The sequence below is a fragment of the Chenopodium album genome, chromosome 1, assembly GCF_948465745.1.
Source record: "Chenopodium album chromosome 1, dcCheAlbu1.1, whole genome shotgun sequence".
Lineage (NCBI taxonomy): Eukaryota > Viridiplantae > Streptophyta > Magnoliopsida > Caryophyllales > Amaranthaceae > Chenopodium > Chenopodium album.
The window spans coordinates 3,705,631-3,720,078 of NC_137834.1; the positions used below are offsets into that span (position 1 = coordinate 3,705,631).

Consider the following 14,448-nt stretch of genomic DNA (forward strand, 5'->3'; position numbering starts at 1 on the left):
GGCGCCAAGGCCTGGGGTTGGACGCCAAACTGATTTTAAACGCGTTTTCGAAAATCTGATAAATTTCCCGTACTGGAAGATAAAATAATATAATTCCAAATGAAAATGCTATTTGATCTGATTAAAACTCTGAAGAGTCCTAATTGAATTAAGAATGATAAGACCTTCTAGAATGTTCTAGAAGACTAAAACCATTCCTAATTACATTAGGAATGATAAATTATATTAGGCCCTCCCCTAGATCATAGGGCCGTACTTAAAGCTCAAACCGGGCCCAGTTTAGTAAATTGACCATAATTTCCTCAATATTCATCGGAATTGGGCTTATAATATATCATTGGAAAGGTCTTTGCAAGCCATATCCAACTACACCACTATTGGACCCATATCATGGACCAACCAAACTGGATTGGCTGTTTTCTTAAAATAAAGTTTTCAAAAACAGGGAGAAGAGAAGAGAAATAAAACTTTCCGCAACACTAGACCTTTCCACACTTTCGTTTCATTCGATTATGATTCGACGTGAAAGGCACTCATCACCGGGTTTGGTTTTGGGGAGACACAAATGGGTGTCTACAGGTCACTATACAAAAAAAAAAAAAAAATGAATATCATGTGGGGATGGTATATATATTGTGTGTTAGTATAAGGTTAGTCATACCAATATATCTTCAACTTCAACAAAAGCTAAATTTCCGGTAGTGTGAATACATCTTTTGTCTGATAATCGATTTTTGGAATTCCTTTGGCTTACTATCTGCAAAAACACATGAACGAAGATTATAAGAATTTAGATAAGAGGACAATTTAAGGTTCTAAAATGTAGATTTAATGAGCAAATACCTTGAACTCATCTGACCCATAATGCTCTACACACCATTGCCATTGCTCTTTCGGTAAATCTAGTGGAGGATTGTTTAGGCGTTCCGCATCAGTTTTTCCACATTTGACACTCTTGTAGTAGTAATGTAGTCTGCATTTCCACAACCTATACAAACGTTGCATAGTATCTACAACGAAAGTATACATTTTGGCCAAGTGATTTGCATCATTAACTTGAAACTTTTCCTGTCATGACAAAGTCATGCATATATTCAAAATTGAAGTTTCATTTAAAACAATATGTAGGCTTTTAACAAGCATATATACAACAATTTTTTAGAAATATTTCAGAAATAATTATGTACCTGAATTTCTTTCCACATGCTGTCACCGGCAATAGATAAAGCTTCTTGCCAATTCTTTACATTCAATGGAGCTTTGGTCCTCACTACACGACCACACTCATTCACCAAATGTCGTGCATTTTCTCCAATTGCTCGATCAATTTCATCGGGAATTTCAACATTTAATTTTGAGCCTTTTCCTTTGATTTTCATATCGACAACAAAACTTTTATACTTTCCCCTACTACCTCTTGCTCTTGTCTTACTTGTAGCTTTTAACATGTAATGAATAAATGTATTATGTAAGTTTTTTTTAAATTACTAAAAACTTGAAATTTATATTTAATGCTAGAAAAATTAGGTTTACCTTCATTTTCATTAGAGCAATCATTTGTAGGTGCTTGCTGCTCATCTACATCATGATTAGTACTTGTATTCCTGGGGATCGGATCCCCAGCTTCATTCACTTGCAATGACACTGCAACTCTACTAGCTAATCTAGTCATCCTTTTTCGTTTCCCAAGTACACCTACAGCTAAACATACATTCAAATAATTATGTGCTACAACAAATAAGAAACAAGTGGTGACAATGATTTTAATGTGGTATAACATACTCTTTGCCCTATCATCATTCACAAAACCTTCAGAGTGATTGTCGGTTGCTATTTCTTCTTGAAATTGTTGCTCTTCAATTTTCCCTTCTTCAACTTGCTCTTCTTCAAAAGCAGAGTTCAAATTAGCATGATTCATAGTTGGAGACTCTAAAACATTGTTTGCCATGCAAGCTTCTCGTTGTCTATCCAAATCTACATTTACCAAATTATTTCAAGGTTAGGAAAATTGACTCAAAGGCCATATAGAAATTTAATTATAAGAGAAAATAAGAGTAAAGCATAAATTTTTCCTTACTTTTTGCAACCATTTCTACAACATCTCTATCATATTGAGTAGTCAGACCAATTTGCACCCTTTTAGTAAGTGCAGATTTTGTCGTTGCACCTTTGTTGATAAAACGAAAACACATTATAATAAGTATGTAAAAAGAATATAAATACTAGATAAAGATTTTAATGAAAAAGATAGCTAGTGTACATATACTTACCTTTTTCAGATCGAATGATATTTTGAAGTTGTCCAGGAGTAATAACATTACGATTTCCAAGCCTTCTACCTCCTCCTCTTCCAACCATCTTTATAAATGTACAAAAAAAACTAGAACACATAGGATTTAGTTATATATATAAATATAGGCTGCAGCTTATTTAGATTATTACTAAATAATTAAATTCAAACATATATATAACTCATATTATGTTTGGTGAACAGAAAATAAATTCAAAAAATGACACGTATAGATAGTTAAACACTTAATAATGTCATATTATGTTTGGTGAACAGAAAATAAATGTTCCAAAAAAAAAGGACACAGAGATAGTTAAACACTTAATGTGATTTTATCATTATAGTTATTCAGAATCAAATGACTCTTCCTCTTCTTCACTTGAATCATCAAATACTTCAATTTCACCATCGTTGATAAACTCGTCATCTGCCTTAAATTTATCAATAAACTTTTTAACCATTTCAACGACCTTTTTCTCTCGTTCAACTACAAATGTATTTGTAGCTAGAGATTCTACTGAAAAATTTGTGCCCAAGGGACTTTGCCTTTCCCCAATTAACTCCACCTCATCCTGCTGATATGCATCCACATTAAAAGGTTGTTTATCAACATCATCATCTGGCATATTATAAAAATCCCTTGGTTGAGCCTTTACAACAAAGTCCCAATCCTTATCTCTTGGATCTTGTATAAAGAATACTTGCTCCACTTGTGATTCTAGGACAAAAACTTCATCTGTTTTTAAAGTTCATGTCTTATTAACATTTATGAATCCATATTCATCAACCTTGTACCCTCTACCATGGTAGCTTACATCGAACCAATTACATTTGAAAACAAAAACATGATTTCCACCAGGGTAATGCAGCTCGAATATATCACCTAATACACCAAAATACTCCTTATCTGAAGAGTCATCACCTCTAACCATCACTCCAGAATTTTGTGTTTTTCTATATTCCGAGCGGTCATTAGTGTGAAACCTATAACCATTTACAATGTATCCAGTATAACGCCTTGCAACCCTTGAAGGACCACAAACTAGATTATAAAGATCATTATCAATGGAATCCTCTCCATGCAATTTTCGTACCTACAAAAAATAAGGGTGTTAAATGATGATAAATAATATAATATGTATGTACTGATAATTAAAAAAAATAGACATTATATTACAAAGAAAATAAACATACACGATCAAGTATCCATTTGGAAAATTGTGCTTTATGCCTTTTTTCTATGTTTCTTGGGCATTCTCTTTGAAGTTCTAACTTGTGCTCGCTGCAAAAAAAATTAATAAATTGGAATTCAAATTAAGATAATATACTTAATAATTATAAACAATTGATATCGTAACAAATACAATATTCCAGCAAACTTACTTAACAAACTCAACAAGTTCATCACAATTATGTAGAATATAAGAGTTCTTTCTTCATTTTTGAGCAAGAAGCGGAACTACAGAAAGGTATTTGATCACTCTCTTCAAAATCAAGATGTACAGGAACACCTTGTCCAATGCTACGCCCCAAAGATTTAAATACCTCAAGATTACTACAAGAAACATCTTCACCATCCACCACATAATCATCATTTATCGCTTTACGATTGAAAACAGTGTCAATATCATTCATATACCTAGAGCAGAATGTTAGACATTCATCAGCAAGGTATCCTTCAGCTATTGAACCTTCTGGGTGTGCTCTATTACGAACATATGATTTCAACGTTTGAATGTACCTATTGAGTTTAAAGTGCTTTTAAAGTCAGTGAATTCTCAAAATTATAGAAAAACTAAAAAAATCAAAAAAATTACCCAACATACCTCTCAACTGGATACATCCAACGATAACAAACTGGCCCAACAATCTTTGCCTCGGCTGCCAAGTGTATAACTAAATGAACCATGACATCCAAAAAGGCTGGTGGAAAAATCATCTCAAGCTTACACAACGTGTAAGGGATTTTTCTTTCAAGATCTTCCAGTTCACCGATGGTTATACTCTTTGAACACAAATTCCTAAAAAAGGAACTTAACTCTACCAGAGGTTCATACACATACTTTGGCAAAAAGCCACTCGTTACAAGAGGAAGTAACTGCTCAATGAACACATGATGATCATGACTCTTCAAGCAAGAAATCTTTTTTCCATTATCCTTGACACAACGAGAAATGTTTGATAAATAGCCATCTGGGGATTTTATTTTAGTAAACATATCACATATGGCAGCTTTGGCACTTGAGCTTAGAGAGTAACATGCAACAGGAACACGTACTTTATCACCATCCAATATCGGGTGCAATTCACTTCTAACTTTCATCTTCATCAAATCTATTCGAGCCTTTGTGGTATCTTTGCTCTTGCCTTTTATGCCAAACAAAGTACCCAAAATTTTATCAGAGACATTTTTTTCGATGTGCATAACATCTAAGTTATGACGAATTTTTAACTTACTCCAAAAGGCAAATTAAAAAAAATGCTTCTTTTATGCCACCCATATAGACTATTTGAGGCATCCCTTTTTTCTTTTGTTAGAAGTCTTTCCAAACTTTTCTGGTGTGAAACGAGACAAGTGTTGTAGTACCTCTTCCCCACTCAATGGAAGCGGTGCACGCCTTTTCTCCTTTTTATTGTTAAAGGAAGCAGCATCTTGTCTCCATATATGATCAAGTGGAAGCCAACGTCGATGATCTAAATAGCCACCCTTGCTCAGCAAAGATGTTCGTTTCGTTTCTTTATGGAATCATGGGCATGCAAAATGGCCTTTAGTGGTCCATCCAGAAAGATCTCCATAGGCAGGAAAGTCATTGATTGTCCACAACACTACTACATGCATCTGAAAATTTTCCTTAGAAAAAGCATCATAGGTCTCAATTCCAATGTTCCAAAGCTCTTTCAATTCATCAATTAATGGCTGAAGGTATACATCTATATTTCTTCCTGGGCTAGTAGGTCCGGGTATAAGTAAAGTTAACATGAATGAATGAGCTTTCATGCATATCCATGGAGGCAGATTATACGGAATAAGAAAAACAGGCCGGGTACTATGCTGTGAATTATTAAATGGTTGAAACCCATCACAAGCTAGTCCCAGCCTTACGTTACGTGATTCTTTGCCAAATGCACTAAATTCCATATCAAATGACTTCCAAGCAATTGAGTCACGAGGATGCCTCATTATATCATCATTGAACTTATCTTCACTATGCCATCGCATATCTTCAGCTGTCTTTCTAGACATGTACAACCTTTGTAACCTAGGCTTCAATGGAAAGTAGCGCAAAACCTTGTGAGGCACCTTTGTTATACTTTTAGAAGAACCTTTTTCATCACTTTTCCATCTCGATAAACCACATGTGGGACACTTAGTCAAATTTTCTTTCTCTTTCCAATAAAGAATGCAATCATTTTGACAAGCATCAATCTTTATATAATCAAGACCCAAACCTTTAATGAGTTTCTTTGCCTCATAATAAGAATCAGGAATTGTAGAGCCATAAGCTTGACGTTGTAACTTAAGTAAGCTATCAAACGAACTGTCACTCCACTTATTGAGGACCTTCAAATGCAACAATTTCACAATATATGATAGTTTAGACATTGTTGTACCGTCTACAGTTAATGGTTGTTGATACTCTTTTAACAAATGGTAAAACTTTTGTGCATCAGCATTAGGTTCTTCAGGCATCAGGTTGTTTTCATTAGATGTATCCTCATCTAGCCCCACATTCATAGCAGCTACACCACAAGCATCTTGTAACATGGCAAATCCACTATCATGATTGCCAAAGTCATTTCCATTGTCGTTTTCCTCATCACTTGAATCATCATATAATTCTCCATGGAATTCCCATGAAGTATACTTCTCATACATTCCCCATTTTAGCAAGTCAAATCTAACATCACATTTTCTTTTATAAGATATATTACGACAACTATTACATGGACACCTGATAGTGATAGTTTCTTTTTCATTTTCTTCAACACTAGAAAGGGCAAAATCTAAGAAGCTATCTACACCATAAATATAATCAGAAGATGAACGACTCTTTAATTTCATCCATGCCTTATTCAATGCCATATCCTAACATAAAAAAACAACTATATTATTGAAATATCAAATTTTTATACATGAAAAGGTGATAACAATTTTCATAGCTCAAATTTATGCTTTAACTTGTATTCTACCAGTACAAAAGTTCGGAAAATGAACTCATTTTGCACAAAACTTGTTTCTTCAATCTTCTTCCCCTTACCCATATAAAATTACAGGGCACGAAACAAAACAAATACAAGAAGTCCATAAAACTAAACCTTGTTAAAGGAAAAAAACAGAAGACTAAAATTATCAACCAATATTATCTTCCTTGTCCCAATGACTTATAGTGTGTTTTTTTGTATTATATGTATGTTAACTTGTTAGGAATCGATCCTTTCTTAGAGTAGTAGTACATATAATGCCTTCAAGTTGGAGTATACAGGGTAAATGGTAATAAGTGATGGTCCCATCAGTGCTACTAAAGTACTAATATATAACTATTATAATTTAGTTGTCATGACTCGTCCTCTTCAGTGCTACTAAAAATCAGTGCTACTAACCATCAAGATGAATAATAAGAAAAATAATTTATGACCAAAGTTTCCACTATAGAAAAACATGATAATTATAAAGTGATGTCCATGTATCCATCTATTTCATTTTATAGGAAATTAAACCAAACGACAATGGGGAAATGATACTAGAAAATGGAAAATGTAGTACAAGGAACTAAGGCTTCCATAATTAGTTTCATATAACCTTCATTGTAATAGTATATACTTCTCATTCTCTCTATTCCAATCTACTCTGTTTTGTAGCTCTTTTTTTTAATCCTTTTTTAAGTGTAGATAACTACAAGAAAATGTATACTCGCAATATATCTCAACCTTTTTTAAGTGTAGATATATCACAAATCCCAGTACATTTTAAAACTAAATTGAAAAAATAATTGAATAAATTAAATTAAGGCATATGAAAGGGGGAAGATAAATTACCAAATACCAGTTTTCCTTGAGAATTTTAGCACTTCAATTCGTAACCATGTTCAGATGAATACCTTGAGGAGAATTATGTTGTGGCGGCAACTATTAAAAATCAATATGTTTATAATCTCCACTTTCACTAACAAAGTACCGATCTGCAAAGTTGATACTAGAATCAATGAACATAAAAGCTAGCATGTAAGAAAATAGATTAATTAAAGATGACAAAAATGGAAGCAATAGACCACAATTGAAGTTGTAGCTAAAGTTTGATGGGTTGCCGGACCGGAGAAAGTGAAGAGGCTGAGTCGTCGGAGAAGATATATAAGCCAAGGATTTTGGGTCATCAAAGAATATGGGTCTCCATTGGAGAGAGAGTGGTGGGAAATAGTAAGGGTTTCGAGGGTTTTCTTCAGAGCAAATTAAAAAATAAAAGAAGATTTGAATGGTTTAATCTATATTTTTGTCTTACCCATTTTATTTTTCTAAATGTTTGACAACGAGCTGTTGTTGTCATTATTTATTTTTCTTTTTTACAACTACATTGGTTGTTGTCATATATATACTTTTTTATTACACAACAACTGTGTCGTTGCAAAAACCTGACTCAAATTTTCATTGAGTGCCCGCGCTGTATTTGGAGGGAGGGAAATGAAATTTTCAGTTTTTGCTACAATATTTGTAACGCTAAAATTGCAGTCGTCGCAAATAAAATTTTTTGCAACGACCTACAATTTGTTGTTGCAAAAAGTCGTTGCCATAAATGTGTTTTCTTGTAGTCTTGTTGGCGACTCTTTTGCTCTATCTTCTTCCCTTTTGGACGCCACCGTACTTTAGTGTATGATCACAGTGGGATTTTTAATGGCTTGAAATTATTCCCTACACAAGGCAAGATATATTCTTCTCAAACATATCAAACTCAAAGAGAGTGCACAACTCGCGTTAACATGCTTCTTTTCCCAACTAGTCAATCAGGTTTATCCATATGGTTCAGGAATTTTCCATTCACCACTACATGAATATATAAACCACACAACAAACATCTACATACAACTTTCGATCAAGAAAGTAAAATCAAGATGATACACAACTAGTTTAAGCTTTAATCCAATACACCTTAGATAAAGAACTCATCAACTTTACTAGCAGAAAAAAGCTTAGGAAGCAATAACAAATCCTATGAACGAGCAAAACTAACATGTCATGTCATAGGAAAACATATACTTGAGCCATTTCAAGGATTTAACTTATCAAGCTTGTACATGATAAACATAGCAGATATTCAGCAGACATATCACCCACAGTCCCACAAGCCTTCATGCTTTATGTGAAACATATATAGAAGTCAATTCTTCTTTATTGGAAACCCCCACATCACATATACCACATGAAAATAATCATGACTCGGGTAACAAAAAAAAAGGGAGTATCAACCAAATTCTTGGGTGAAATACTTACTAAACAAATAAACAACTGAAACATATCTGCAACCCCCACAATACTAACATTCACAGAATATTAATAGACTTTAAAGACATATGGGATGTTCATTCTCATCCTTACCTCATGTGGGGCACTTACACTTCAAACTTGCATAACCATTCTAGCTTTGTTAAGTCAAGCCTTTTTATTCAGCTAATAAGCACGGAAATCAACCCGGTCTCATCTAGACCATCAACAAGAAAAATAATTGCTACACCTCTAGCAAATTAAATACATTTCAAGTTCGTGAACAAAGATGATTAAGATCACAAGAATTAAAAGAACCAATAATTCTAAATCCCCTTTTTTAGTCTAAAAAGGGGACACTTACAAGCTTATCACATATTCCGTGCTCATCAAAACATTTTCCATGATTAGGAGTAATAATGATTAAAAGCACTATCATAAGATAGAACACGTAACAAACCTAATCTACTAGGACAAATGGCAATGCCCATAATCATACATGATTAAACAAATCATACATGATTAAACAAATCATACATTAAATAGCCATAGATAAAAGAACAACTCATGGAAATCTTCCTCCTCAACAATACTCACAAACATGAGTAAAACCAACTTACTAGTTAGTCACAAAATCTAACTCAAATCATCCCCACATTACTAGACAATACATCATAATAATTATATTATGCATACTTGGGGCACATATAATAAACATATTATATAAAGTTAGAATTTAACAACAAAATAAATTAAGAGGAAACTTTCCTGATGTTTGACACTTTGCAGTAATCCGTGTTGCAGTCATCCATGACCACTTGAGCAGCTGAACCCATGATCCCACTCAAACCACAGATCCTTGCCTCACTCTCAATACACAAATTCGGCAACTGAGCCATGAAGACTAAAAGTCTACAACGATAACCCAGCAAGAAACAACCCGATGATGCCATGCTCGCTACACCACATCAGCTTATAAACTCACTGGCTCACTCCTTTAAATTATTAATTGAATTCTCAACAGAATTTATCCTTCAAAGAATAATGGTCCATTATGGAGGATGATTCCACATTGAGATTTAATAATTCACATTTGATTAGGAGTACAACAATATTAAATTATTCTCTCTTGAAATATCAAGACCAATCTTAAACAAAATCCACTAAATTAAAGTGGACAATACCAAAGCAGGTGAAAAATATCACCGCCTTCGAGGCTTCAACCAATTTACTAATTTTTCAAGATTATTCATAAAGCCCAAAGCAAACATACACTTCAATTCGGATTCGATGAGCGGCAATATCATTAATGCTCTGACAACCATATCATATTATTTATCCCCAAACTTGAAATATACGAGCTTCAAATTATGAAAATAAGAACGACTTTAATTCGTCAAACGCATAATCCAAAAAATTGTACAAACTCCAAATTTATGGAATCAACCGTATATAAATTAATATATTTCGCTTCTAAATTGTTGGTAAAATACCTGTCGATTCCAATAACAAAATAGAGAAGATGAAAGGGAAAAAAACTTGATTGAAGATCTCAAACCCACAGTCGTGCCGTGGAACAATAATCCACTGCCTTAGAAGCGAAATACGCCACCATCGGTACAGGTTTTCTGATAACGCACGCCCCCCAATTTTAACGCAACTCTACCCGTAATTCGTGCACCCGAACCCGAAGAGTGGAATTGCTCAAGAACTGTTCAGATGTCAAAGGGTAGGTTTTTGTTTATGTGTTTAAGGTTTTAATCATATAAAAAATTATGAATACAGGAAAGGCAATGCTCATATTTATATGTGTCTCGAAGTTAGGAAACAAATAAACAAACCGACCTAAGGAAAAAAGGCGGGCCCGATCGGGCAAGAAGCAGCCCGATCGGGCGCGGGATGAAGTTTTCCAGACCTGGTGTCGCGCCCGGTCGGGCGAACACCGCCCGGTCGGGCGATCTAGAAAACCCACCTCGGGCGAGCCATCGGGCGATAGCCGCCCGATCAGGCTCGTCAAAAACTCGAGTTCGTCGTCCGGTCGGGCGAGGGCCGCCCGATCGGGCGCGAGAGTTCTCCTATTTTCCTTAGCCACCTCCGCCCGGTCGGGCGAACCACTGCCCGATCGGACGCGAGAATCCGTTTGCATTACCTATTTCCAACAAATGTAAACAACCCTAAATGTGTACATGTTTTCTACTAAACGTACACATTTGAGTTTTAACTTAATACTTTTGGGAAAACGTAAAGTTATTCACATTATGCACAAAAAATATGCATGTTAATTTTTTTTTTTTTTTTTTTTTTTTTTTTTGGCACCTTTCATTCAAAAAATATTATACACATCAAATCCTTCTTATTTAATAGGAACTTATCATTTGACCCCAAATCATAATGAAGTATGAAGGTATTAAAAATCTTTCTACTCTATAGCATTTTTATTAACATAAATAATACGTAGTATTTTATTTAGAAATTTTAATATTTATGTATCAAATGCACAATTATTTACGTTTTCCCATTAGCCCAAGTGAACTAAATGTAAAATCATTTATGTTTTCCATCATCTAAAAATCAAGTTATGCATAATAAGGAGTTGTTTTCTTCAACTTATTTCAGATACTTATTACTTATTCCTTAATAAATTCAGATTAGATCAGCCCAGATCAGAAAGATTCAGATCAGAACTTTTGATTTTCATTTACTTATCGCTAAATATTGCTAATTGTGTATTAAAAAAAATAAATACTTGAAAAGTTAATGATGAGACGAATCTAACAAGATCCATTTTGATAATGTTTTTATTTATAGATTAGTAATAAAATGCGGTCAAAGTCTAGTCAAATTATTAAATCAGATCAAACCAGACTATATCAGAAAAATTCAGATCAGACCTTAAAAAATTCAGACCAGATATACTTGTATCAGGTGACGAGAACAAGTCCTAAGTCTAAATTTATCACACTTTATTCATCGTTTGGGTGATAGTTATTTTTAGGAAAAATTGACAAGATAATCCCAACTTTCTCTCTTTGGCCCAAAATAATCTCAATTTTTGATTATTTTTTTAATAATCCCAACTTTAATGTGAATTTACTCTTAAAGGTCTCAAGTGACCTGTAACCGGTTGAATGGGTAAGCTTTTTTGTTTTAGAATTCAATTTACACGTGTCACCACGTGATTTGTAAAAAAAAATACATTAATTTACATTTAAGAAAACAGTTAGTTATTAATTATTATTATTATGATATTAATAATAATTAATAATAATAATAATAATAAATAATAATAATAATAATAATTTTAATAATTAATAATAATAATAATAATAATAATAATAATAATAATAATAATAATAATAATAATAATAATAATAATAATAATAATAATAATAATAATAATAATAATAACAACAACAACAACATTAATAATAATAACATTAATAATAGTATTAATAATAATATTGAAATATGCTCTGCTCTGCTATCCTGAAATTTGCTAAAGAACAGGGTCTTAGGGTGTGTTCTATTCACCTGATTTTTACTTATTTGAACTTATCAACCCTTATCTGAACTTATTACACCTTATTAACACTTATTTTCACTTATTTGACCTTATTAAACCTTATTAACACTTATAAGACTTTATTAGACATTATTTGTCATTCTTGAAACATATTGTGTAACATATTGGTAATATGAGTATATATATAACAATATATTAAAATAAAAGCAATAAAATATGACAATATTAGCATTTTTAAATATATTAAACTTGTTGATTTGCTTAACTTTTATATAAGCAAAATTTATCTAGTCTTACCATAACTTATGAGTATAACGTTACTTTAATTTTATTTTTTATGCAAATGTTACTTTATTCTTATATGAAATCATGATAATAAAACACATAAAATTTTACAAAAAAAAAAAAAAAAAAAAAAAAAAAAAAAAAAAGTGAAAAGCAATCTTGATTAGTAATAACTCTATATAAATATAATAAGTGGAAATAAGGTGAGGAGAACGTTAATTTAGAACTTATTAACCCTGAACTTATCTGAACTTATCTGAACTTATTAAACCTGAAATAAGTGAAAATAAGGTGAACAGAACAGACCCTTAGAGAGATTTATTAGTTAAGTAATTAAGAGCTCAATTAGTGAATAGGCCAGGTCCACGATTTTGCAAGTTCCGCTGATCAGAAGAGAAATACAAAAGTCCAAGTCTAAACGAAGCAAGGAGTTCCAAGAAAGCTGCCATTTAGGCCAAGTACTCAATCGGTTTGGCAGCTGTTGTTTTGGTCGGTTATATGTTAATTGGGCTTGGTTATATAAGCTCAATGGAGGCTCTTCAATAGGCGGTGATTTTAGATTGTTGAGTTGTACTCCGTAGTTAGTTTAGGATTAGAAGGTTATAAGAGATTAAGGCTCCATTCTTTAGAGCTGCTCTGCCCTGCTCTGCTCAAATCATATCTGTTCTGCTCTGCTCTGCTCTGCTCAAAAGAAATCTGTTCTACTCTGCTCTGCTTAATTTTCAAATAATAATTAATAATAACAACAATAATAATTAATATTGTATTGATGATAATAATTTATTATTTTGAATAATTATAATAATTATAATAATTATTAATATTAAAAATAATTTTAATAACTAATAATAATTTTAATAATTAATAATAATAATAATAAAAATTTTAATAATAATACTACTAATAATAATAATAATTATTATTATTATTTATTAATTTTAATAATTATTAATGATAATAATAATAATAAATATTATTATTATTATAATTATTATTATTAATTAATAATAATAATAATTTTAATAACTAATAATAATAATAATAATAATAATAATTATTATTATTATTATTATTATTATTATTATTATTATTATTATTAATTATGATAATAATTAATAATAATAATAACAACAACAACATTAATAATAATAACATTAATAATAGTATTAATAATAATGTTAAAATCTGCTCTGCTCGGCTCTGCTCTGCTGAAATTTAATCTGCTCTGCTCTGCTCCGCTCTGCTCAAAAGCTCAAAAGAACAGGGCCTAAGAGCTTTTAGGGGTGGATTTTGTTTGGACGTTTTTAGGTTGTAGCTTTTATGGAGGTTTCTAGTTTAAGTTTTCATAGATTAGTTTTTTCAGAGATTGAGGGATAGCTTAAGTGGTTAGAGTTCCCCTCTTGATTTCAAGAGATTTTATGATTAATTTTCATCACCCTATTTCCCTATCTATTTGAGATTGTTTGACATTGTTTTTTTGTTTTATGTTTTTTGAAAATAAAAGACCAAAAACAAAAAACAAGAAAAATGTGTTTTCACTTTTCTATTGTCAGTTTTCTAAATTATCACGAATTTAATAAGTTTGACTTTTTTTTTTTTATTACATGACATATATTATACTCCCTTTGTTTTTAAATATTTGCTTCATTTCTCCATGTGCGGAGTTTTAGGAGAAATGGGAGAAAATAATAAAATATGGAGGTAGTGAGATAGGGAGAAGAATAAAAAATTGTAAAAAAACAAAAGTAGTTGAGAGAATTGGAGGAGAGAGAATATGAATGCAATAAAATATGATTTATGTAGGATTCACTAGGTGAGAGAAATAAATTAAATATTGTAAAAGATTTCAAAGAACTTTTTAATAACTAACTGTTTT

General features: G+C 32.0%; 1 long non-coding RNA gene across 1 annotated transcript; it reads right to left on the reverse strand.

The window, feature by feature from the left end:
- Positions 1 to 2,153: 2,153 nt before the first annotated feature.
- LOC145633020 (uncharacterized) lies at positions 2,154 to 7,755 on the reverse strand. The gene is made up of 3 exons (XR_014112589.1): positions 7,564 to 7,755; positions 7,328 to 7,470; positions 2,154 to 2,380 (listed from the first exon to the last, which is right to left on the reverse strand). It is a non-coding gene; the product is annotated as an uncharacterized LOC145633020 (long non-coding RNA).
- Positions 7,756 to 14,448: the final 6,693 nt, after the last annotated feature.